Source organism: Ursus maritimus, unplaced genomic scaffold (genome assembly GCF_017311325.1).
Source record: "Ursus maritimus isolate PB19 unplaced genomic scaffold, ASM1731132v1 scaffold_35, whole genome shotgun sequence".
In the NCBI taxonomy this organism is placed as follows: domain Eukaryota; kingdom Metazoa; phylum Chordata; class Mammalia; order Carnivora; family Ursidae; genus Ursus; species Ursus maritimus.
Window position 1 is genome coordinate 2,667,556 of NW_024426119.1, and position 26,602 is coordinate 2,694,157.

General features: G+C 37.1%; 1 long non-coding RNA gene across 1 annotated transcript in view; it reads left to right on the plus strand.

Moving 5' to 3' along the window:
• The window catches only part of LOC103673484, a 206,942-nt gene that overhangs the window by 15,954 nt on the left and 164,386 nt on the right, over window positions 1–26,602 (plus strand). The window contains exon 2 of the long non-coding RNA XR_571413.2: window positions 9,416–9,516. This is a non-coding gene — a long non-coding RNA (uncharacterized LOC103673484). The remainder of the gene's footprint in view (window positions 1–9,415; window positions 9,517–26,602) is intronic.

Here is a 26,602-nt window from a genome sequence, read left to right on the forward strand (position 1 = left end):
GAGAAAATACATTTACAGTACTGTACTGTATTTATCGAAAAAAATCCGTGTGTAAGTGGACCCATGCTGTTCAAACTTGTGCTGTTCAAGAGTCAGCTGTACTTAATCTGGATAATTTATGAAGTAGTTATGACCTTGGGCAAGTTTGATAATCTTACTTTGCGTGCCTCACTTTCACCATCCTTGAAATAGGAATAACAAAGGACCTATCTCATAATTTGTTTTGCTATTATTAACTTGTACAACATTTATAAAATATCTGGAGCTGTGCCTGGTACAAAGTAAGCACTCAATAAATATTACCCTTAAAAAACTATAGACTTTTGGGGCACCTGGGTGGCACAGCGGTTAAGCGTCTGCCTTCGGCCCAGGGCGTGATCCTGGCGTTACGGGATCGAGCCCCACGTCAGGCTCTTCTACTATGAGCCTGCTTCTTCCTCTCCCACTCCCCCTGCTGTGTTCCCTCTCTCGCTGGCTGTCTCTATCTCTGTCAAATAAATAAAAATTAAAAAAAAAAACCTATAGACTTTTTTTTAAATAGACTTTTGTTAAAATATCTGAATAAGTGCTTCAATTCTGTAGTATACCTTAATGTTATGGGTTTTGTATCAATGCCTATAATAGGCTAAAAAATATACCCCAATGATATCCAGGTAAGTCAGTCTCTGGAACCTATGAATATTCCTTCAAACGGCAAAAGGATCTTTGCAGATGTGATTAAATTAAGAATCGTGAGATTGTGAGATTTTCATGAATTATCCAGGTGGGCTTTAAATGTAATCACAAACATTCTTATAAGAGAGAAGCAAAGGAAGATTTGCATATAGAAGAAGGCAATGTGATGACTAAAGCAAGATGCTATTGTACTGATTTTAAAGATGAAGGAAGGAACCAGAAGCCAAGGAATGCAGTTCTTGAGGCTGGAAAAGGCAGGAAACAGATTTTCTTCTAGAGCTTCCAGAAGGAGTGTCGTCCTGCTTGACATCTTGATTTTAGCCCAGTGAAACTGATTTTGGACAACTGTAAAAGAATAAATTTCTGTTATATTAAGTCACTAAGGTTGGGGTAATTTTTTATAGCAGCAATAGGAAACCAATGTAGTATCTTACTTTTGTTTAATTGATTGAATGTATTTATTACACATGTACTATGGAGTGAAGTAGTTATAGGAAAGTATTTAGACAGTCAAAATATGAATGTATTTGCTTGAATTTTGCAAACTGGTGAGATATCTCTAGCCTTTTGTTTTTCTCCCAGTGTCCATAACTGTTTTATTTCAACTATTTAGACAGAGCAATGGGCACTTAGTGGGAAGCCCTTTTAGCTTTCTTCCTATGCTTAAGTTACCACTTCAAACACGTACTCTTTAACTTGCTTATCTTGGGTATGATGACACTACTTTTTAGGTAGCTGTTGTAATATAAGCATATAGACCTGCCACATTTCACAAAGCAAGAAGTGGTTGGATGAAACAATGGTGGTGGTGTAAAAAATACTGGCTTTGGAGCCAGGTAAATACAAGTTTGAATCTTGGGTCTATTATAAACTTCGAGACCTTTATCATCTTTGGGCTATAGTTTCCTCTTGTGTAAAAAGGGATTTTTTTTAAGTGCCATATATGGTTAAAGTTGTCACATTTACATTTAATAAACATATTACAATACTCCAAGTCCACATTGCTCTTAGTAGTGGGAATTCTAGTCATTTTCCCAGAAGTTCCTCTCATCAGATGTTTCTGAGAATGTAAATCTCTACTCTTGGCAGCAAATCAGATGATGCCTCTAGGTGGACTTCAAAGCTGTTGGCCCCATAAGAGACCTTGGTATCTATTGGTCACAGAAGCCCTGGTGCTACTTCTGCTGCCTGCTCTACCTCTGACACAGGCAGCAACCTACTCTGGTGCCATCTCAGAAGATCTACACTAAATCACCAGAAAAAAGAATGCCAAGAATGGATTCTTTAGATGAGTGGCCAGACAAAAGTGAAAAATGTCCTTTCTTCTATGTTATACTTAGGGCATATTCCAGAGTAGATAACTGGTCTCAAACCAGCATCATGGAGATTTTGTTTCAGCTCTTTTGATTCTCCAACGCGTTGATTGTTTTCCCCTCGGCATAATCTTCAGTACTGAATTTGATGAATCTAGAAGGATGGTGGCAAGAATTTAAATAAACCCACATAGACAAATCCAACAAGTATTTTTTGAGAGATATTAGTTTTATTTAGGAGATCTTAATCTTTTGTAGATGATATCAAGAAAGAACTGTGACCTTCTAGGAATCAGTATAGTGTCTTGACTAAGACACAACATTTGGCCCAGATTAAAAATTTAATCTCAGGCTCTTCTCTGCAGAGAGTAAAATTCATTAAATTTGCAGATGTTTTCCTTAGAATTTACCATATTGCCAATCTTCAGAACTTACGTGATCCTTATGAGCCTGGACATGACAAGCCAGTAAACTGTCTCAGAAAACATATAACTTTGAAGGGGGGGGGGAAGGCTTATCTGGTCCTCTGACAAAATTTTCAAGTCCCATGACTTTCTCCACTGAGTCAAACATCTCACTATGGACCGACCAGATTATTCATTTGATGATAAATGATTATCCATCTAAACCTACTAATAAAAGTATGTAGCATTAAGCTTTATTTCCATTAGGGAATAATCTCTCTTGGCTACTGATTAATCAAATAGAAACAGTGTCCTAAGATTTAAGTGGTTCTAACTTTTGGGGATGACACATTCTCCCCATTATAATGAATATATGCAAAGCCTACAAAATATGGTATTCAATAAATATTAAGAGGCTTTTTTTTTTTTTTTTTGTGGTCTGTGGACCCCGGGTTAAGAACTCCTGAGACATAAAGAATTTCAAATATAAAGCAAGATTTTCAGATGACATCTGTGTGTGATAACACAGAATTTAAGAGTTCCGGCTGGATTTTTATTCTATCATGCCATTGAGTTGCTCATAGTCAGTTGGGTTGTCTTTAATGCATTCGAATGGTAGAGTTGGTCAAAATAAATACTATATATGATTTGAAATCACATATGGACTTTTAAAAATTCCCATTTTTATCGCTTGGTACATCAGTTTGCTAGAGCTGCCATAAGAAAACAGCACAGACTGGGTGGCTTAAACAACAGAAATTTCTTTTCTCACAGTTCTGGAGGCTTGAAGTCCAAGATCAAGGTGCTGGCAGGGTTGGTTTTTTCCGAAGCTTCTCTCTTTGATTTGCAGATGGCTGCCCTATTGCTGCTTTTTCATTTGGTCATCCCTCCAGGTTTGCACCCCTGGCGTCTCTTCATGAGTCCAAATTTTCTCTTCCTGGAAGGACACTAGTCAGATTGGATTAAGACCCACCCATATGATCTCATTTAACATTGATGACTTCTTCAAAAGCCCTATGTCCAAATACAGTCACATTCTGCAGTACTGGGGCTCTAGGGCTTTACTGTATGAATTTTGAGAGAGGCACAATTCAGGCCATAACACAGTGTCTGAATTTAATTGCCTTTATTTGCCTTTAAAAGTATTATTTCACATGTCCAAATTTTCATAGTTGAATTATCCCTCAGGTTGTATATAAATTGCACCTTATTTTCATAGGTTAACCTGATGTCAATAAAAATGGCATCATTAATTTGTGGCCCAAAGAAAACAACCATAGACAAAGGATTTTTAAAGTAAAAATAGTAATAACTGGAGTTTGATGAACTTTTCATGATTATAAATGTCATCATGAAATAACAAATGTAAATACTTCATATATAGTCTTGAAAAGATTTATAATATTTGCTTAATTGTTGTGTTTTTTTTTTTATGTAGAAGAACTGGTATACAGGTTGTTCTTGGCAATGCAAGGGCTGTACAAATGATATTTCAGTCCTTACCACCCTACTGATTTGGTTATGTTATAAGTACATCAATAACATATTTGCAAATCTTCCAGTGGAGGATGGAAATTACAAGGGAAAAGGAATTGGTGGGTTTATATTACAATAGGTCAAAAGATCAAACATTAGACATTTATTTACAAATAACGTATTTATTGTTAACTTTCACTGTTAAACTAACCTTCTCAAATAAAATATCTTATATTGGTGTGCATGCAGAAATGACAAAAGGTGAATACAAAGAGGGGAAAATGATATAGCTGAAGCATGGCCACAAATCCAAAGCAAATAAAATTAATATTGGATATTAAAATGGTAAATATTTAGGTAATAAATCTTAGTATATCAAGGTTATCAGTAGGTCAGCTTCCACATTTGTGAAAAAGGTATCAGAAAAGAGATCAGTCTCCTTAGTCCCTTTCCCTCACCAAAACAGGAAATCAGGATTTTGTGAAAATTGGGCTTTTTTTTTTTCCATTTTCTAGTTTCTGAACCAGTTTTTAGCAATATTAAAAGCATTTAAATTCAGGAAATATGCAAAATATCAACAGAATTTTAACCCTAATGTACAGTGCGTCAGATGAACGACAGAAATAATTGCTGTCGGTTTGTACTTTTTTGACCAATAATTCTCTGTATTTCCTGCAAGTAACTTGAGTGATGCAAATGACCTTATTTTTACAGCATGCTTTTATTAAATAGTTTATTATTTTGGCAGACTAATAAAGATTTTGGTATTTGCTTTTATTTGCAATAATATTACCACCACATAAAAAAGGATTTTATGTTCTTTTTGAGGAACAAGGAGGATAAAAGTGGTGATGGATAGCGCAACTGAGGCATCAGCAATGAGCTGGAAATGAGACACATAAATATGAAAGCAGAGCTAAGAAAATAGAACTGCACCCTTGGCCTTTCTTAAAAGAACATGCACACTTCATGGTTCATTCACACTGTTACAGAAACTCCTTTTGTTTCCAATGAGTCAGGGAATGCACACAGTCTGAAACACTATTCTCACTCCTAGCTGACTGACTCCTTCTATTTAATTAGACTCATTCCAGGAAAATATTTCCAAGCTTTCTGAGGATGTTTTGATTTGAGGGAAAGAATAATCGATTGACTGAAAAGTTGGTGGATGTAGGGGCTGAAGGCGAAATCAAAACAGATTTATTCCTATTTTCACCATTATTTAGCACAGAGCACAAAAATGAAAGCATTGCACACCGTCACATCTTTGTGATTGGGCCGGTGTGGAGTATTTAAGGATAGTCGGGGAAGGTAGCTACACAATTGAACGTGTCTTTAAGGAAAAATAATATTTAACATGTATATAGAAACATTGGACAGACCACATTAGATGGAGGCTTTGGGAATTATAGCATTATATCTTGCCAGCGATGGTACGTGTTTATTCAAAAATTATAATTGTTTGCATGTTGTGTGTTTTCTGATTTAATGTCGGTATGTAAATTTTGCATGTCAAATATTATATATTTATTGTCAGCAGAGTATGTTTGGCATTAATTTTTATCTTCTTCCATTAATAACTTGTTTCCTCATAGCAGCATTTAATTGTTACCACGAGTGAAAGCAGATTGTAATGAAGAAACCAAAGGGAAGGTAAATCTCTTATCAGGGCCAGAATCTGAATTGGCACATAGTAGCTCTTAGCTCAGTAATATTCATACGTAGAACTATTTTTCTTTGCACATGGAAGTGCAGCCAATAGATGAAAGTAGAAAGAAATAATATGTTGTGAACTGAGAAATCCACTGCTTCATTATCGACATAATTCGGATCTTACAGAGGGAGAAAGCTCTACCATTTGGACTCTTGTCTCAAAGGCTTACAATAGACATGATTCTGACAAGAGGTTGGTGGTAGCAGAACAGACTTAACAATTAATGGTATGCCAAGGCTGAGTTCAGAGAATTGCTTTACCCAATGCCAATCATTCATTCCTGGCAGTAGTACTTCACATCTTTCCTGGGATGCCATCCAACCACAGTGGCATCTAAAATATATCGAGCAGTGTTGTTACAGTTGGAGGTGAAATTGAAATTTGCGCCAAACAGAAGTGACAAATTCACATGGCTGAGTGTTGCCTAGCAATCAGGTCCAAGGGGGACGCAGCAATTCTGCCTTTACCCGTGGGGGTGTGTAAGGGGGGAAAGAAACATTTACATTAGAGCCTAGGTGGTCTCACAAGTACAGCCAGGTATATGACAGACTTCATTTCACTTCCAGGGTGTAAGGAGGTAAGGTATTAGAGCAGCACAGGGAAAGGAGGGCAGCAGCTGAAGTTGGTAGGGTAAGCAGCTTTCAAGGCGGAGATTCTCAGCAATTAACCTGGGGGAGGGGGAGAGCAGCAAGATGCCAAGATGCCAGACACGCTGCAGAAATTCATGGCAATTGGCCATCCTGCTGCCTTTTGACTGCAGGCCTCTGATGCACCTCTGTTCAGCTGACACTTGGCAGCTGTGTGGCCCCAGGGTAAACGGAGCAAATGGTGGCTTTCTCTTCCCAGAAATCCACCTGGGAGGAAAGCTCCGGGTGGGCAACCAGATTCAAGAGATTCCTGGAAGGAACAGAACAAGTCAAGCTGAAATTCTTGTCTTGTGCCCTCATTTAACCTATTTTGTACTGGTCTTCTCTTTACTTTGGAGAATACTACCCAAACTCCCCCTATGCTGTCCTCTAAAGTGTGAAATGATTATCAAATCAATGATTAACACACAAAACAGCAAGTGAATATACTAATATACTGAGTCACAGTGCTTGCCTCATAAAATGTTCTCAGGTCACAAACTGAGAAATTTTGCGCAAATACATTTTTTTTTCCACCACTCCCTTATTTGGAAGAAGCATAAACCTGGACATTTGTAGACTGGATTTAACTGTTTGATGGAGGAATTTATGGAGGTATCACAGCGACCACACCATAGATTGTTTTCCCATTGCCTACATTTGTTGTTATTCTTTTTCTCTTTAACTCTTGGGAACGAGTTAACCTGCTGAGTCTAGTCTTCACTGTTTACGAGAGAGGAGACCAATCTCTCGGCTAAGATGGTAGATACTATCATTTCCTGGTGTGATCTCCCTACTTCACAGGCTTAGGCTTTAGGGAATTGTCAATGTTGCAAACCTTCAATACCATGTATATGGTATTTGGCTGGATTTGTATGTAAACTGTTGTTTTTCTCAAAGAGACTATAAATTCCTAAGGGCAGGAACCATTTCTTCTGAGTAGAGTCAGGTAAGATAAACAGGTGAAACTACAAAGTGCTATCCAATTAGATTTTGTTATTCCTATTATGTGTAGTACGCTCTCCATTTTGCAATGATGTTCAATAAATGGTGGATTGATGGATGGACTGAATAAGTGGATGAACTGGTAATGACTGAGGAATATATGAAACTACACATGAATTTAAGAGATTATATAGATCATAAAACTAATAACTAATATGATAATATAATAATGCAATAATAATAATTATGTAGATGCTCATTTTGTGTCATCCTGAGTTCTTCACATAAATTAATTCATTTAATTCTCACAACAATATGAGGTAGATATTATGATTTCAGTGAGGGGATTGTTGCTCAGAAATGTTGATCAATTTTCCTGAACTGTAAGTGAGGAGAAGCTTTCCAACTGGACTTCAGAAGTAAGCTCCATTAATGGTATTAATTACCTATAGATGAAAATGTAAAATTTGGATCTATTCTGTTTGAGTTCTGTAAGCATGAAGAGCTAAGGCAGAATGCAGTCAGTACACTATTGAGGTAGGCAGAAGAGTGGCCCTTCAAAATGAGACATCCTAATCCCTGGAACCCCAGAATATGCTAGTTTACATGGCGAAAGAAGAATAAGGTTGCAGATAGAATTATGGTTGCTGATCAGCTGACTTTGATCTAGGGGAAAGTTAGCTTGGCTTATACACGTGGGCCCACTATAATCACAGGGTATTAAATCTGAGAGGGAGGCAGAGGAGGCAGTGTTAGATGCAATGTGAGAGACTTGACTGGCTGTTACTGGCTTTGAAGATGGAGGCGACCACTACCCAAGGAATGCACACTGTCTCTAGAAGCTGGAAAAGGCAAGAAAATGGACTATACCCTATGCCCTACCAATACCTTAGATTCAACCCGGTGAGACCCATTTTGGACTCCTACCTCAAAACCGTTGGATAATAAATTCGTGTTGTTGAAGTCATTAAGACTGGTAATTGGTTATAGCAGAAACAGGAAACTAATAAAGCTTTCAGATTTTAAGGTTACAGAACAAATTCTGACTCCTTGCTAATCCAACACTGAAATTTAGTGTCATAACTTCTGAGAGTTGAAAGTTGGAAGCCTTGGCCTGACTTAGCTTCATTATTAATTTCATTTTCGTTTGAACTATGTACAAGGAAAATCTTTCCACTTAACATTGGAGAATTCCTCAACACTTTTCTTCTCTAAAACAAGCAATGTCTATTTTTATTACATTTTAATCATATCATATTTCAAATTAGAAACATAGTCATGCAAAATTACTCAGGAAAGAGAGACGTGAAGTGCAATGGACCGTAATTGAAACTTTTCTGTCCTGTTGTTTCACGTTCCTTGCTCTTGTTTTCTCATCTACCTCCACCTGTCCTTTGTTAACTCTCAAAACGATGATCACCTCAAATCTGATAAGTCTCTGGCTAAGGATCCATAAGGATGCATCCTTTTTTTTTTTTTTTAAGGCTCAGTATCCTAGTATCTTTATTGTTTTTATTTTCCCATTTAATAATAGTAGTAGTAATAATAATAATAGGTGAAATTTATTAAGCACTTTCTGATGTAGGAAAGAACATTAGGTTTTGAAGCCGATGGCCAAGAAAGAATTCTTGAGACGTCCTTGGCGCAAAAAAGTGATTTCATTAAAGCACGGGGACAGGACCTGTGGGCAGAAAGAGCTGCAGTGGTATCATGAGGGGTGGTGATTATATACCTACAAGTTGGGGAGGGGGTTTTGGGATAGCATAAGTCTCTAAGGAATTTTGGAAACAAGGTTTTCAGGACCTTGAGGGGACTTAGGTATTGTCAAGGAAAGGTCATTTATAACCATCTAATTAAACCTTAATCACGAGACCCTTCAGATGTATATTGGTGGGCCGTATGCTTGGGGGGTGATTGCCAACACATATCTTGGGGGTTTTTAGATGAAGGATAATTTCTGAAGGAATTTTTATGTGTTAAAGCAGATTTACAGGATTGGTGGGGGGGGGGTGCTAAGTGGGCCTTTTCCCCTTAGTAAGGTGTCGACATCGAGGCAGTTGAGTCCCTAGAGGAATGTCACTCTCCCTGTTTCAAGGACTTGTCAGTGGGCTGTAGGTAGAAAGGAAATTTAATAATTTTTCTTCTGCCTTTGTTTCCCACATCACTTTCTACGTGCCATTATTTTGATAAATGCTTTACAGATGTCATTTAATCCTCATAAAACTTTAGGAGGTAAGTACTTTTGTTATTTCTGTTTTTCAGATAAGAAAAGTGAGACATAAAGAGGGTTAGAAACTTGCCTAGTCCCTTAGCTCAAAAGTGGAAGAGCTGAGATTCACCACCAGAGGATGGTCTACCTTCAGGTGAGTGATCATAACCTTACACTCTGCTACCTTATTTCATGTCACCAGCGGAGCCGCTGCTAGCCCCCCTGCTGGGCAGGAAGTACTTGAATTATTCGCAGTGCTTAAGATAACAAAAGATAACTGTGCTTAAGTGCTCTGTCCTGAGGATAGCCCTGGTGGTGAAGAAATAAATAGAATAAACACGGGGGAGGTGGAAATCCTGGCAGGTGTTGTGCACTCAAAAGCCTGCCGAGGTTATACGTATCAGAAAGTAGACCCCGAGCATATCAGTGAAGGACCCTTGGCTTATTTAATGTCATATTTTGAGCAATTAGCATCAAGCTCAGTCTGTAGTGTTTCACTAGTGATTCTAAATCTGGGTTTGCTGGACCACCAAGAATGTGACGATAATATTGGAGAATCCATGTGTTTTACAGTCACTATTCCAAAATGTCAAAGGAAATTATCCATCTACAATGATAAGGCTGCACAGACTGTTTAAAAAGATGAATTTTTCTTGGCTGTTGGCTAGAATTCTACCAGTTTAGTGAGATTATATACTGGTTACTTCATGATGACCAGAAGCTTTGATTAACAGGTGTGTATGTACAATAAAATGGGAAACCAAATATGGCTTTAAATGAATTTTGTTTGAGAAACAAAAAATTATATATGAGTACAATGAATTATGAACACTTTACTTAATGGTGGTGATGGAGGCAGCTGAGTCTGAAAACCTAGCGGTGAGGCCTACAGGACCCTCCAAGAGGGTCCTTGGCTTCATGAAGGATACAAATCCGATGTGAGCCAGAGAACATGCAAACAAAGTTTACTGAATAGTGTGACAGGTAGAGACTAGCAGACAGCATGTCTGGGAGACTCAGGAAGGAACAGGAGAATCTCATTGTTTAGGGTTAGGGATTTATATTGGAAAGTGGTTCTAGGGTTCGTGTTCCTTTGGGAATCCAGGGTAGAGTCTGATCAAAGGTGAATGTCAGGTGAACGATAGGTGTTATTTCATGAATTACCAAAGGTATTGATGCCAGCGTCAGCAGAGATTTGCTCTAAGCGAATGCCCTGGAACTTGTTCGAGATCTGGCTCTTCTTAGATGTTATCAGTGTTTGGGGCCTAGGACGAAACTCAAGAGATTCTAACTTTCTTGCTTCTGCCTTGAAATGGGAACATAGCTTCTTTGGCTTATTCAGAGGCAAAATATGGATCATGAGTAAATGGAGCCTAGCAGAAAAACAGCAGAGATGGAGCCTTTCTAAAATGGAGTCCCTTCAGTTTCCCTGCTTCAGTGGAAACATTGAGAACCATAATGCGTACTCAAGTGTTAGTCACCAAAAGTTGAGTGAATAGGTTCAAGTCTTGTGTTTCCAAATATCTGCATTATACCTGATGCTTCTGTTAATAAATTACTTTTTCTAGTTATCATACTTCAGTGCTAATTACCTCAACTTCGGTGACCACTGACATGTATCTGAGCTTAGGCCACACAGACAGACTGTAAGTTTTGATTAGAGGGAAAATAGTTTTCTAGAAAGAGCAACTTAAGTTTATCTATTAGGAAGTATTAAGGGGCTAGTTTCTTTTGGGTTGACGTTGTAGGCATAGACGAGAATAACATAAGGAGGAGAAAAGTATTGAAAGAAGAGATGAGACAATACAGCTAGAGACAAACAGTGTCTACTCTACAATTTGCCTACTGTACAATTTGCCTATTCCTGGCACTTTTAGCCAATACAAGAGCAATTAATGAATACTTTCTGACCCTCTACTTTAAAGGTCTGTGCTATACAAAATAAGTTTCTTTATCTTTGTTCTCAAAGGGAAATGGGACATGCACACAGAGCTGGCACTAGGATGAGGAGAGGAAGGCACTTCGTCTAAGCATATGAAAATATAAATGATGACATAAAATAAACCATAATTTTATTCAGCAGCACAGTAGAGATCGTTAGGTAGTACCAAAAGAATTAACCAGAGACAGGAAATGATGCAAAATTTAGAGGAATGAGCCATCATTATTGCCTGGAATCAAGAGGTTCAGAGCTGGGATTTAGAGGGGGCATCCATCTGACTTGCCCACTATTCCGAGACATGTACTACACTGGATTACCCTTACTAAAATAGAATTTTTTTCACCCTCCTCTTAATAAATAGAAGAGAGCAGGTGAAGCTCAAGGGACTTCTTTTTTCTTTTCATGACACCCTAGTATCCTCAACCTACCTGGTCCATGCCGTAGCACTAATCAGAGTGCAGGGCCCATTGATCCACTTGATAGATACCTTCTACTTATAAGGTAAAACATAAAAACATTTAACTTAGAGAAGATCTCACTAAATGTTAGCCACTTCATCACTTCCTAGCAGTATGAGCTTGGAGTGGTTATTGATTTTATTTTCCTTATCTGTATAATGGGACAGCTAACTTCTACAACAAAAGGTTAAGTAAACCATAAACATAACTGAAATAACACGTAAAAGTGTCTGATACCCATCAGACCCTCAAATATTAACTGTAATTTTGAAAAGTGACCATATGGGTACAGGCAGATGGAAGCTGACCCCTGTAGTTGAGGGGAGTTGTATGGTGTTTAGAAATTGGGTTCTGCTGGAAATTTGAAGAATTTGTAGACAAGAATTCTTGTCTACAAAACGAAGGGATTGAACGAGTGGATTTGGAAGGTTGAGGAAATTCTAATGGTCTCTGTTTCTGAGAAGCAAGATGTTAATGAACCACCCTAATCAAATTCTTTCTAGGCCCCAAAGCATTGATACATTATTGAATATAAAAATAATGAAAAACTCACCACTAACTAAAAAGACAACATCTGTCTGCTCATTGGGCATATGCTTATGGCTTGGATATGTATCAGTTGGTGGCAGACAGTGTCGATATTACTGGGTGGCAAAAACAAAAAGTAGTGAGCATTTTATTAAGCCAAATTATTCAGCTTGATAAGAAGCTACATCTTATTCGGGGATTCTTCCCACTACTTTGGTATCAAATTGTCTTTTCACGATAGGATAGAGATAAAGGATAGTAATTATTTATTCAGATTTCTGAAAGGGAAAATGGAAAGTTGGCAACTATGTCAGTTTCCCAATTGTTTTTTATTGTTGATTAATTTTCAGGTTCATAAAATTAGAAAGTCTAGAAATCACTGACCTGGACCACCTCCCAATAAATAGTTTTTATTTTTATCATTAGCACTGACATTATTACTAACAATGTTGAGAACAAAGTTTCTGAAAACAATGTTTGATTGTTCATTGAAAAGTACCAAGTTTTTTAAAACCTCACTAGCCTTTTTCAGCATCAAAGCTTAAAAACACATCCTCCCCCTGCCTCCACTCTGAGGAGAAAAAGATGTTAAGAAAGAAGGGGCAAGAGTCAGATTTTTTTTTTTCCTGCTCCTGGGGGATCCTACCCAGTGAAATATTTACAAGTGCGGAAATGGCACAAAGGAAGCCCACTTATTGCTGGAGAGGAAGGTCGGATCAGGCAGGCGGCCTCCTCAGTGAGTCAGCTCAGAAGGCTTGTCTGTTCTGACCTAGCTTCAGGCGAGTAGCTATCGGGACTGTTTGGGGTAAGCGATACAAAGAAGATAAAACATCAACAGCAGTTTTTTGTTTGTTTGTTTGTTTTTTTCAATAGCAGTTTTAATGTCAGAGCTGTTGCTTGAGTTTCACGCTCCCAGAATAATATAGTCAAGTTCTGGAGGATTTTCACGAGGTGATATTTTAACATACATTAGAAAATCTGAGGGAAGTAATTTTATAGAAGTTGAAAGTTCTTACGTAGTGATAGATTTTAAATCCATAGTAAAGGCTTGGTTTTGACCACCTTCTGACTGACTTTTGAACACATTTCTATTGTAAATTAATAAACTTTTATAATGACTAGAGACATTTTCTAACTTAAGAACTCAATCATGAAATTGTTAATCTATAAATGATTTATCAAATGTAAAAAACTGCTATTGTTGCTACCATTCTTCTGACTTATCAGCAATATTTTTTGTATTCTTATTGCTGTCTCTCTATGGAATTTGACTTGAAAAATAATGTTTACTTGTGTATGTTAACCTTGAGTGTTACATTGAGTTATATCAGACCTGTTGTTCAGACATATTGACATTAAGAGAAACAAAGGGAACTCAAACTGACTTTGAGAGTTCACCATATTAATCTGTTATCAGAACCAAGGACATACATTTAGAAATTTGGTTTGCTCAAACTGTCTCAGACCCAGTGATAGTCCTAGATACTTATTTAGTCTGAACATAGATTCATATATAAGGGAACATGCCAAACAACTTGAAGTCAGTCGATGACAGGAATGGCTGCAATAATACGAATAGATTTAACAACAGCAATGATAATATCCTACAAACACGTATTCCCTAGAGAAAGAACATGCCATCCAACACGTCAGTATCCGGTCTTCCATTAGGTTTGATATTTTATTGCTCAGTAAAGGATCCCACCCTTTGACCTCTTCTGAACTGATCATTATTGATTGTGATTCAACTTGTCTATTCAAAAGTACAGAAAGCAGTTTTAGCTCTTTCCCGTTCTTATGCATCATCTGTGACTTGCATCAAAATACCATGAATGTGGGGCACCTGGGTGGCTCAGTGGGCTAGGCGGCTGCCTCCGGCTCAGGTCATGATCTCAGGGTCCTGGGATCTAGCCCCACCAGGCTCCTTGCTCAGTGGGGCATCTACTTCTCCCTCTGCCTCCTCTGCCCTGCCCATGCTCTGTCTCTGTCTCTCTCTTTCTCAAATAAATAAATAAAATCTTAAAAAAAAATACCATTAATGCATGCACCTGTCTTAAGTTTTATTCTGACTGTGTGTGTGTGTTTGGTAGTGTTGGAAGGAAAAGTAATAATACAGCCAGTTATATTTTAACAAAACACTTGAATGTCATAAAGCAAAATTTATATTTAGTATTTCTCTTTTAAGCCAATAAAAGACCGTACATTTAGTTCATCTATCTCAAGGTGAACTGACTTGAGAAATGTTTATTTTCTTTAGCTGTTTACTTTTGTATTTTGAGTTTGAAAATTATTTTTAAATTCTTTCCNTATCCTCATATGCCTATAATTTTTAAAGATACTCATCAGTATGAGTAGAGCTCCAGGTATGTATTTGTGAAGGGTAGGGAAAGGGGGCACATGCTACCTTATCATCTGTCTAGCCGTTAGACTTACTAAAAAAATCCTTTAAAGGATATAATATTATGTTTTAATCACATCATCAACAAAATTCAAAAACGGAAATTTTTTTCCTAATTGCTTCAAAACTAGAACAGTATGGTCTAAAGAATATTTGTGACCTCCTGCTACCTCAAGAACATAGGTCAGCTATGGTTGTTCAAGTGTGGTTCCCTGACCAAGTCCTACAAGGTAGGACTTTTTACTTCTAGACTTTCAGACAAGAAGTTTTAAAGAATAAACACATAGTTTGCCTCTAAATCACTTTCCTTTGGAATCAGTATGAGTTCTTCTGGGAACGTGGGGGCATAGATGCACTACATTTGTGTGTAGGATGTGAATGGACCACTCTGGGAACAAGCTATATATTTACATGTAGGAGTGTGTGTGTATGTATATACACACATGTTTAATAGTCTAATAAAAAAGAACCCACAGGCCTATATTCAAGCGTAGATACACATATTCATATTTTATGCTCAAGCACAATTCTGACATCATTGACACTTTGTGTTGGGATAGGACAAACTGGTGTCACCAAACAGGAAAATTAATTCACTCAATCCTTAGTATGCTCATGGAAACCATACAATTCATTATAAGCATATTGCCAATACAAAGACAAACAAACTGTATGTGTATCCTATTAGATCTAAATCATAGAAGGGAGCTGATCTGGTGGAAAATATAGTGCATCCAGCCTTGAGCATTCTGAGTTGTACTCATGAATTACGCACTGTATGCTTAGGTTCCACTCTAGTTTCATATAATTTACACAGGGTTATTATACATTGTGCCTCTTCCCAAACCAGCTATCTCTGTAAGAGGCTCATGCATATGGAGCCAGGGGAACACTCAGGACCAGTCCAAGAATGCTGTGTCCATCGGGGAAAAGACAAAGTAAAAATCAGTCCCTACCTAAATGCACAAGAAACATCAGATATTCCTGAAACCCCACCTGTGAAAAGTCTAATGGCTGATCTCAAGAAGTATGTCACGGAGAGTTTGGGTAGATAATTTAAGCTGTCATGAAGTCGGGGAGAGTGGCTGGTTAAATCTTTTGTGAGCTTGCTGCTTCTTCAAACACTGTACAGTGTCTAACACACAAACACACTTTATTGAGCACCAGAGGATTTTCACCCACCCCTACTACATTACTCCGACAAATATAAGAATTAAAACCAATGAAAGGGAAAAAAGTAAAAGCCTAGATGTCTAAAAGTGCTTTGCTCAGACAAGTTTTTTTTTTTTTTAATTTTAATTTGGATATTGCTGCAAGTCGTTCATGAATCCTTTGCTTTTAAAGTTCAATATGACTTTAGTGATCTAATCCATGTTAGAAACAGTATTCTTAAAACCTATGTGGAAGGGACATTTTGAATTTTCTATGATACCAGGCTAACCATTTGAAAAATAAAATGTTCAGTTAATGCCACTCCAATCAATGAGCATGTCTCTTAAAAAAACAAGATTTTTTTTAATGGAAACTAGATGTAAACTCAACAGATGAATTTTACATATTTTGTTCACTAGTGTATTGTTAGTGACTAGACTGTAGTAAGCATTCAATACATATTTATTGAATGGGGGAAAGAAACCCACTCATGTGACATGTCAGGGAGAACACAGCTCTGAGCAGGTGATATGTTCATCACATGAAGTTTATTTCTCTATGTGTGTTTTGTCAGAAATCCAGAGGATACTACTTAAAGCAAGTTTTAATAAAGGATGTACTGATATCTCTTCTGATCTGTTATCTGTGTATGGTCAGAACAGGGTCAAAGGAGGCCTGTTAGGGGATGTATTTAACTACAAATAACAGAAAACTGCCGCAGTGGCCCTGGCAGGCAGGGCTTTGTCTCCTGTGACAAGAAGTTTGGAGTAGGTAGTCCAGGGTAGGTATGGCAACTCAATAATGCCACTAAGGAATCTATTTTTGTCCGTTTTTCTGTTCTGCCAGACATAGTTTGTAGGCATTTGCACTCAAGCTTGGCATCTTGTGATTGCAAGAAAGATGCTTGTTGCCATGTCGTATGCTAATATTTCATCAAAGAACAAGCAAAGATAAAGGAGTGAAGAAGGAATCAGGAATGGACGGTGACTCTATCAAGAAAGCAACAGCTTTCCCATCAATCCCAGCAGACATGATTAGCATGCCACAGAGTCTGGAAAAGCAAATGTTTTAACTGGACAGTTTGCTGCAGCTTCAAAAAGTCAGGGTCCTATTGAGAAGCAGAAGTGAAAAAGGATATTGGGTAGGCAACTAGCCATGTCTGCCCTGGGGGCTGAATTTAGGGAATTAGTTTAATTGCCAGAACATAAAATCTGAGCGGGGCTCCTCTGATCTCACTCTTCTAAAAAATAAATTCAGACCAGAGTAGTTCTATGAGGCAATTTAAGTGGATTTTTCCCCATGATTGAGTTAATTCAGACCTTGTATTCATAAATAACTGAACTAATAGGCGAAGATTTCTTGATGGATTTTCATCCTGCATTTGTGGCTTAGAATAAAAAAGTTATTGCCTTTGTACTGCCTATATTTAGGGTCTTCTAGTTTCTGGATCAACGTTTTCCTTATTTCTCCTTTCAAAACCATTTTTCCTAAATAGGAAAATAGAAGGAGTATGGTAAAGAAATTCATACCAAAACATGAATGGTGGACAGTGTGTTTATATATTGTCCTCTTTGGAGGCTTTTGGAAGTTTAATGGGCTAATTGCCCAAAAGTTCATCTCTTATTTCAGAAGCGTCTGAAAGAGTGGTTGAGAAAAACATTTTTGAATAGAAGAATCTTAACCTTAGCTATGTGGTCACCCATGTGGGCAGTTGTCTTTCTTATCTAAATATAGGACTTTGTTTTCATTTACCAAGACTGGTAAAAAAAAAAAAAGTAGGAATAATCTTCCTCTCTTTAATGCTTTGACAATGTGCCAATAGAACAAGGATTTCTTTAGTAGATGACCTATATGAATCATATCATTTCATATTTCTTTGTTAATAGAAATACGAGAAATTTAATAGTAGTCAGGAGTTGGAGATGTTCACATCTTTAATAAGGTTTTAGCCCTTTCTTGGATTTATGATTTCTTCATTAGGACAAATCTTTTATTAATATAATGTAGGGAGATATTTGGTAGAAGGGTATAATGTAAACTGATTTTTGTAAATTTAAGAAAACTAGGAGGAGAGGATGAAAAAAGTCATTTATGATAATACGATGGAGACTGTTGTTGCAAGTATTCATGTGTGTTTTATGTGCATCCAGAAAGTCTTTATGGTCTTCAAAACAATTTGTCTGCACCTACAAACCACACAGCCTTGTCATGTATTTATTGCTCACCACCCTACTTGCTGCTATATTTTCCTTTTCTGCCTGAAGACTTAACATTCTTGGAGAAGAAGCCTTATGGGAAATAGTCGTTGACATCTTACTGAAGCAGTGTTGTTTCTGCATGGGAGCCAGGCTCAAGGAGTATTGCTGCAGATTCCAGAATAACTTCCTTGACTTTGCAAGAAGGACTCCGAGGGATCCTTATACCTCAATAATATGAGCAGAAAGTCTCATTGTAAGGTTTCACAGAAATGCACACACTTCTCTTTACTCATATCACTTGGAAATCTTGCTCCTGGAGAATCAGAGCCTGGGTTCTTGGTATAGCTGTATAAGGGACATCTGAAGAGGCATCATCTTGACTGTTACTTGCTCTAGGACACCCATTCGTCCCCATCCCATTATCTTCCATGCAGGCCTCCTTCTAAGGCTGTGTGGGGCCTTCCTCTCTGTGGGACTATATAATGGCTTCAAACTTTCTGTTTTAGGACAGGAGTGGGGTATGAGGATGTATAGATGAAGTGTAAATGGATCTTTTTTCAATAACCGTCAAGGGACAAGGATCATTAGAGAAGGATTTTTTTGCCCACACATGGAGTACATTGTCCCTGGCTATTCAAAATAAGCCTCTCAGTCTCAGAGAATCCTATCCCTCAGGAATGCCACAAGAATAGCCCCAATTAGCAGAATGTAATTACTTGAGTGGGAATCATATACTTAATGATGAACCTCTCCTCCCAAATGGCATAAGCTCTTGAATAATTTAGAAGGCGAGAACAATTCAATAAAAGAGAACCTTCTTTAGAGTTAGGGGATGTTTGTGTTCATGCCCATGCACATGCGCGTCATAAGTGAGGGTTAGAATGAGAGAAGTTTAACTAGCTTTAAAGTGGAACAGAGTTGGTATTTTTAATCTATAAAGAGCTCATTGAAATACATGGAATGATTTCAAGACCCCAGATAGATAAATGGACTAAGGTTATGAAGAGGCAGCTTATCCAGGAGAGAATAAAACCAGTAAACAAGAAAATGTACATTTTCATGAGGAATCCAAGGCAATGCATATTAAAACAACTATACAGGCCCAATTTATATCTATTAAAGTAAATAAAACTTAAGAATATGTTATATAATGCTGGTGAGATTGTGGGGAAGCCAGTATCTGTATTTATTGCTGGCTGCATTGTAAAACTTTTGGAGACAAATTTGATCATTTTATTATATCAAAAACCTTAATAAGTGACCAGTGATCCTGAGAAATGATTCAATAAAATCATGAAATTGCATGAACTGAAAGTAATTGCTATATTTCCTATTATAGCAAAAATTAGAAGCAAATATTTAAATAAACACAATAGTGGGGTGCCTGGGTGGCTCAGTCAGTTAAGTGTCTGCCTTCTGCTTAGGTCATGATCCTGGGGTCCTGGAATCAAGCCCTACATAGGGCTCACTGCTCAGTGGGGAGCCTGCTTCTCCTTCTCCCTTTGCAACCACCTCCCCCACTTGTGCTATCTCTCTCATTTGATCTCAAATAAATAAAATCTAAAAAAAAAATTTAAAAAAAGAAAACACAATAGTTACAAATTATAAAATAATTCAATGGAATGGAATATATTTTTATTTTACAATGGATGATTAAAATGTGCTGGGATATGATACAGGAAACAAAAAATACAAAATTTAAATTATACTATGGATGTAACTAAAATTTGTAACTGTATGGGCAAGCACTAAAAAGGAATTTATGAAATAGTAGCAATATGTTAGTGTGGTATGATTTTCAGGGATTGGTTCTTATTCTAAAATGTATTTTAATATGATACAAATTTTTAAAAATCTGTAATGAGTTTGTTGAGGACCCTCAACTTGTTAGGGATAAACATGAATTAGATTTATTTCTCTGATAACTCTGCATTATGCTGACCTTTCCAATTTTTGCTGAGGGACTACTTCCAATTCTATGACTTTCTAGTCTTTTCGGTTATCAGAAGAGTAGCTCCAGTTTTGTTTTTTTTTTTAATTTGTTTATTTATTTATTTTAAGTAATCTCTATGCCCAATGTGGGACTCGAACTCCTGACCCTGAGATCAAGAGTCATGTGCTCTACTGTCTTAGCTAGCCAGGTGCCCCTCCAGTTTGTTATTTTTTTTAAAAAAATACTCAGTCCTGTGTGTTTTGTAACTTATCTCACATGCAATTCAAAACTTTCCTGTTCTCCCTCCAACTTCAATTAGATTTATGACTTGCTGTGGACTGCATGTTTGTGTTCCACCAAATTCTTGTGTTGAAACCCAAACTTCTACTGTGATGGCATATGTAGGTGGGGCCTTTGAGAGGTAATTAGGTCTAGATGAGGTTATGAGGGTGGAGAGTTCATGTTGAGATTAGTGCCCTTATTAGAAGAGACCAGAGAGCTAGCTCTTGCTGCATGTGAGGATACAGTGAGAAGTGGCCATCTTTAAATCAAGAAAGGGGTCCCTCAACAGACCCCAACCATGCTTGCACCCTGAACTCAGATTTCTCAGCCTCCAGAGCTATCAGAAATAATTGTTTCGTTGTTTAAGCTACCCAGGGCATGGTATTCTGTAATAGCACCCCAAACTAAGTAAGACATGACTCATTTCCCTTTTCTCTTTCCTGTATTTCTGCTCTGTTGGACATGGCTTCTGTTCTGATTTTCCCTTCAATAAGTCTATTCTGCATTTAATGCTGACTGTCCATTATCCTTCTTTGGTTCCTCAGAGGGTCCCAGGATTGTCCACTCCATAATCTCCTGGAATGGGAGATCAGGTTAGCTTTAATCTTTTTCTTCTAGCCTCAACTCTTTTCACAAGACATCTACCTTACAGCTTCTTACTGCTGGAGTCCCCTTAGTTAGTAGGCAGTCTTCCTGGGAATGAGTTGATACCAGGAATACAACTCAAGCACAGCCATTCTATTCAGGATTTATATAGGAAATCATGGATCCTGGTTTATACCTAGTAGTGGAATGTGGGTTGTTTCACTGACTTCTCTCAAATATCATCTTCCTCTTACCCTTCATCCATACTCAGCATCAGACTTTCTGCTAGCCTAGTATCCTGGAAACTTTTTAATAATTTATCAGCAATTGCCCATTTAATGGGGGACAGGACTGTTTAGACAGTCACTGAGACTAATTCTCCTGGAGACTTCCTTTCAAGAATTACTCTATATATTTTCTTCCTTGATTTTCAGCTTTATAAGCCTTGCACTCTCCAGGAAAGCAATTCCTCAATTCCCATATCTGGTCTTTTTCCTATGTTAATCAGAGTGCTGGTGGTGGAGGAGGTCTTTTTGGTTATGTAGAGAAAGTGTCTCTCTGTAAGCCCTAGAGGGGAGATGCTGGCTCCAATTACTGGCATTTCTTTGAACTTAGAACGTGAAGTATTTAGATGCCAGTTCTGGCACTCAGCTTCTAACATCATTTAAAAGCAGAGTATTATCATTAAATGGTAGTTTGAGTGTAGTTAATTTATAGAATCAGGGGACTAAGCTAGATATGCTCTAGCTAGTAAATATAGTTAGTACCACCAGTAGTTGTTGTCTGAATGATTAAATCCTTTTTGAAAAGGGCAGGACAATAATTCAAAATATTTTAGAAAGCATTCCTAAAGCGTCCTAACCCAGCCACACAGACATTTTATTTTGAATTATAACCCCTAAGTAGTATCTGCTGAAAACCTGCTGAAAATCCTTTCCCTCTCTCTAAAATACTTGCCATGCATACATCTTCTACCTGGGTTAAAATTGTCACAATTATGGGTAGAGGAAGGGGGTTGGGGTGAAGAACCCTGGAATGTTGGGGCCAACGGGGAGATATGGGACTTCCAAAGCAAACTACTTCCTTTCTTTTTTACCAGGATTAGCACCATCACTCATATGAGGAGGAGGAATTTTATGTTTTCTTTTTAAATCTATTTGTGAGTAGTTATTAACTCATAGGCAGTTAAAGGGCCTGAGGGCAGAAATCCTGTTTCCTCTGTGAAATGCCCAGGTATTGCCTAACACTAAATAATGTGGATACTACTATTTTCAATCTTTCCTTGAATTAGAAGACAATGGTACAGCTTCAAATCAATCAATTTCTCATAGTTAAAGATGGAAATACTAGTTAGAGTTGACAAAGGAGAGAAAGAGAGAGATTTTCTTTTTTTTTTAATGAACTTTTTAAAAGTTAGAAAAATTTCATCTAAACTTAAGTTTTTGGGATGCTTTTAAATTTTACCCAAAATGTTATTCTAGTGGGGTTGTTTGTCTGGTTTCTAACACTGTCCATTTTTTTTTATGGATTTTGTTTGAGATGAGCATCATAGATGTATTTTTAAATTGATCAATTTGACATAGTAGTTTAAAATACAACATGTCCCTTAAGACTCAATGTCTTTGAAAATGGGAAGCTTGAGGTTGAAATAGCTGAAGGCAGAGTTAGAAAAATGGCCTATATTAATATCAGTAAGCTTGTTTTGCTTTTGATCATGCACAGACAGAAAAGCATGTCTCAGAGGTGAAACTGTGTATTATCAACATGCCTTTCCATTGTTCTTATATTCTGTAGTGAAAGTTGCTAATGATGATTCTTTATTTAGAATTATGTGTTCAGTTTTACCAGACTATCCTTAAAATAACATATAATTGGATATAACAGACTCCATAAAATATGAAAAATTACATGTTAGGTGAATCTGTGGCAGCCGCTGTGGTAAACTGACTCCGGAAAGGTAAGAGCTAAAGGGTCTGTTGACTGTCCTTTGGTCTATACATGATGCCTACATGAGTTTCAGATGGGCCAGTGAACAAATATTTGACCTTTCTTAAAAATTATATAGGCTTAGTTATATATGCTATCACCATTCATTTAACATTTAACTGCAAACTGTCTTGTTTTCTATTTAACTTTATATGTATGTAAAACTTTTCTTTTTCTGTTATTTCTTTTCTATTTCTACCCTGTGATCACTTTGGACCATAACAGGAAGATAAAGAACATGGAAGACAAGGGGGCCCCTGGGTGGCTCAGTTGGTTAAACGTCTGTCTTGGGCTCAGGTCATGATCCCAGGGTCCTGGGATTGAACCCTGCATCAGGCTCCCTGCTCAGTGAGGACCCTGCTTCTCCCTCCCCCCCCGCCCCTCCCCCTTCTGCTTGTGCTCACTCTCACTCTATCTCAAATAAATAAAATCTTAAAAAAAAAAAAAAGAATATGGAAGACAATCCCCCTAAACTACAGGATCGATCTTTCCTTGTGTCGTTCTGCTTATTTTTGTTGTATATTGAACTTGGTACAACACTTGGATTCCTGACTTTTCCCTCCTGCAAGCTTGTGATATCTAGTTCCAACTTTGCTGAAGTTTTGGTACTCAGACATGGCCGGTCTCTGAGTTTCAGTCTTACGTTTTCTATTGCCCACCCCATACCTTAGAATTAACAAGTAACAGCTTGGTAACTTACTCATTATGGATAAACTCACTCATGCTCCTTTTACTGAGAGTTAGTTGTCAGAAGGCTAGAAGTAGCTCAGTTTTGTCAAAATGATTTGAGTTGATTCATGGCAAATGAAATGAAATTTTCTCACTTCCTACATGGTTAGGAATTTTGGTTCTCAGAAGGTATGGAATTTAAATAGTGAGAGCTAATGGAAGCCACATCTGTAGCTCTGAGAACAATAGCTAATTATATAGGTTCTTGAAAATACAATTCCAATCTATGTTACTAAAGAAATCTGCTGAAATTGGATTTTTTTCTACTTCAAGAAATCAGTTCAGAAATTCCAAACTTTTGTAAGTCATGGTCTTCTTTGAAACCGCATTGCTCATATGTTTTACATTTTCACTGCATGAGTTCTCTGTTCTTTTGATGTACTCAATAATTTATTACTTTTCGCATTTTTCTGGTGACACAGATCCCAGAGCTATAAGAAACTGGCCATTTAGTTCATATGATTTGGGCTTAAAATATGATAAAAAAAAAGTAAAAATAGTTAATGTATCAAATTGCATTACAAAAGGTGTTCTGAATAACAAAGCTTATTCCATTCAGTGAGTTTTTCTATGAAAGAATGATCTTGTCATAACAAATTTTATGTAACTGTAATAAAATTCTGCTTGTGTCTGTCTTATGATCATTATCACTAAGCAACAGACTTATTTGCTGCTTACAGGAATGATCTATAGATGAATTTATTAGAATTGCTTCATTCTGCCATCAAACACCAATTACACATCAACTCTCCTGAAGTTTTTACTCCTTTATCACTAAAACCAATTCAGACAGAGACGAAGACCCAAATATCTGAAGTTTGATATCACTATCACTGACCCCAAACAATTATAGTATCTAAAGCTTAAAATGATAGATATTTCATAGCATCTTCTATTTTTCCTGACCACAAAACGTTTTTTTTTTTTCCTCACAAGCTAATTCTAACTAGGAAAACTATCAGATTCTTTTCATCTGTACCACCTGCATATGGCAAATCTAATTTCAAGTAAGATGCCATTATGAAACTATTGTAATGCTTCATGTAGTTTGTTACAATGCTTTTGAACTACAGCAACCTGGTAACATTAAGTGAAAGCCCCTTATAATTCTCTCTCTCTCTCTCTCTCTCTCTCTCTCTCTCTCTGTGTGTGTGTGTGTGTGTGTGTGTGTGTGTGATTTTGTGGTCCATGGGGAGAACTGGGCAAAGATACTGTGTTTTTCTCTCCACCAGAAGTCAGAAATACAACACCTCTCTGCAATCTCAAAAACATTCATACCTTCTATGAATTGTTAAAAAATAATCACTCACTTGGACTAATACAAAACATTGTAAAAGATTCTAATATTGGAAACCAAATCAGACCCTATTCTCTTTCAGCACTTAAAATAAATGGGATGGAGGGAATATACCAAGGCACAAAAAATCGTATTTTTATCAAAGCCAGCCATAACTACCTACTTGGAGATAGGCATTAATCTATCATTCTTGAGCCTTTTTGACCCTCCTAGTACTTTCTAAATCTGAAATCCCAAGCAGTAGAAAGCAATCATGATAAGGGTCCTAGTATCCTTCAACTACTCTTGAACATTCTCTCCTCTCTATTATAACATTATGAAGTTTTATTTTTGCCTTTTAAACATAACTTATTAGTCATCATTACTTTTCTATGGCCAGTAATTATTTCTCATAACTAAGATTTTATTGGTTTTTGTCCTCACACATTTTGTAGCATGTATGTTGCCATGTGGTTCACTTTTCTTTTTGCTGAAGTTCATCCCCTAATGTTTATGGTGAGAGCTGCTGTGTGGAAAGCTCTGTCTTTGTAGGTCTGATAATATGTTTCCTTTGTCCTCATTCTGAAGTAATAATTTAAGCAGATGTAAAATTCTAAGTTGAGATCTCTTTTTCCCAACTTTTAAAGATATTGGTCCGTTGTTTTCTGGTTTCTATTGATTTAGAGGAGGTATCTTTGATGGCCTATTTTCATTCCTATGTATGTAAGATCTTTCTATAGTAGATTATTTTAAGATGACTTTAAAAATTTTTGATACTTTACAGTTTAACATGGGTTTGGGTGTGGGCTTTTTAAAAAAAAAATTCTCATTATTTGGAGTACATTCTCTATTTCATGTTTTTCTTCAATTTTGGAAAATTCCCAGAAAATATCTCTTCAAATATTCCTTCTCTTCCATTCTCTCTATTTTATCCTTCTGGGGCTTTTATTAGATGAATGTGAGAGTCTCTCAATTTGTCTTACATTCTCAAAATTGCTCTTCCAATTTTAAAAATGTCATTGTCTCTGGCATCCTGAGTGGCTTCTTTACTCCTTCTACTATTGCTAATTCTCTCTTCAATTGTTTCTAATTTAGTTTCATCAACCCATTGCATTTTTTATTTAGTGGCTATATTTCTAATGGGTCATCTTTGATATAATTGATTTCTTCTTTTTTTAAAAACTAATTTTTAAATAGAAGTTATTAGCCCACTTATCTCCATGACCATACAGCTACCTTTTCTATAAAATTCACTTCTCATGAAGGAAATGCATGTTCTGATTGTTGTTTCATAGTTCCCTTCTTATTGGTAGGCTTCTTCATATGTTTGGAAACATTAGTTTGCAATTTTAATTTGAATGAGAAGTTGTTTGTTCTCTCTCTCTCACTTTTGGCTGACTCCCTTCTCTAAAAAATTTGAGGACTCATCTACCTAGATCCTGTTCAGCACATGTTAATGTACTCCCCCACATTTTCCAGCCTTCCTTCTATTACTTTGGGGTTATGAGACTAGTTCTGGCAAATGGATTGTGAGTGGAAGTAATATGTATCACTCCTAGTCCGAAAGACCAGTAAGGACATATGCGGAATAGCCATGTTTTGTACCTTATAGATGGGTCTAAAGAACACTGGATTGGTAGAGATGCTGGATGGGATCATCCCAGATTCCTCATCACTGTTAGGAGACAGCTGCCAAGCAGAGCCACCCGACCTGCAATGGACTGTGATGTGAACATGAAGTAAAATTTTATTGTATAAATCTGCTAATATTCT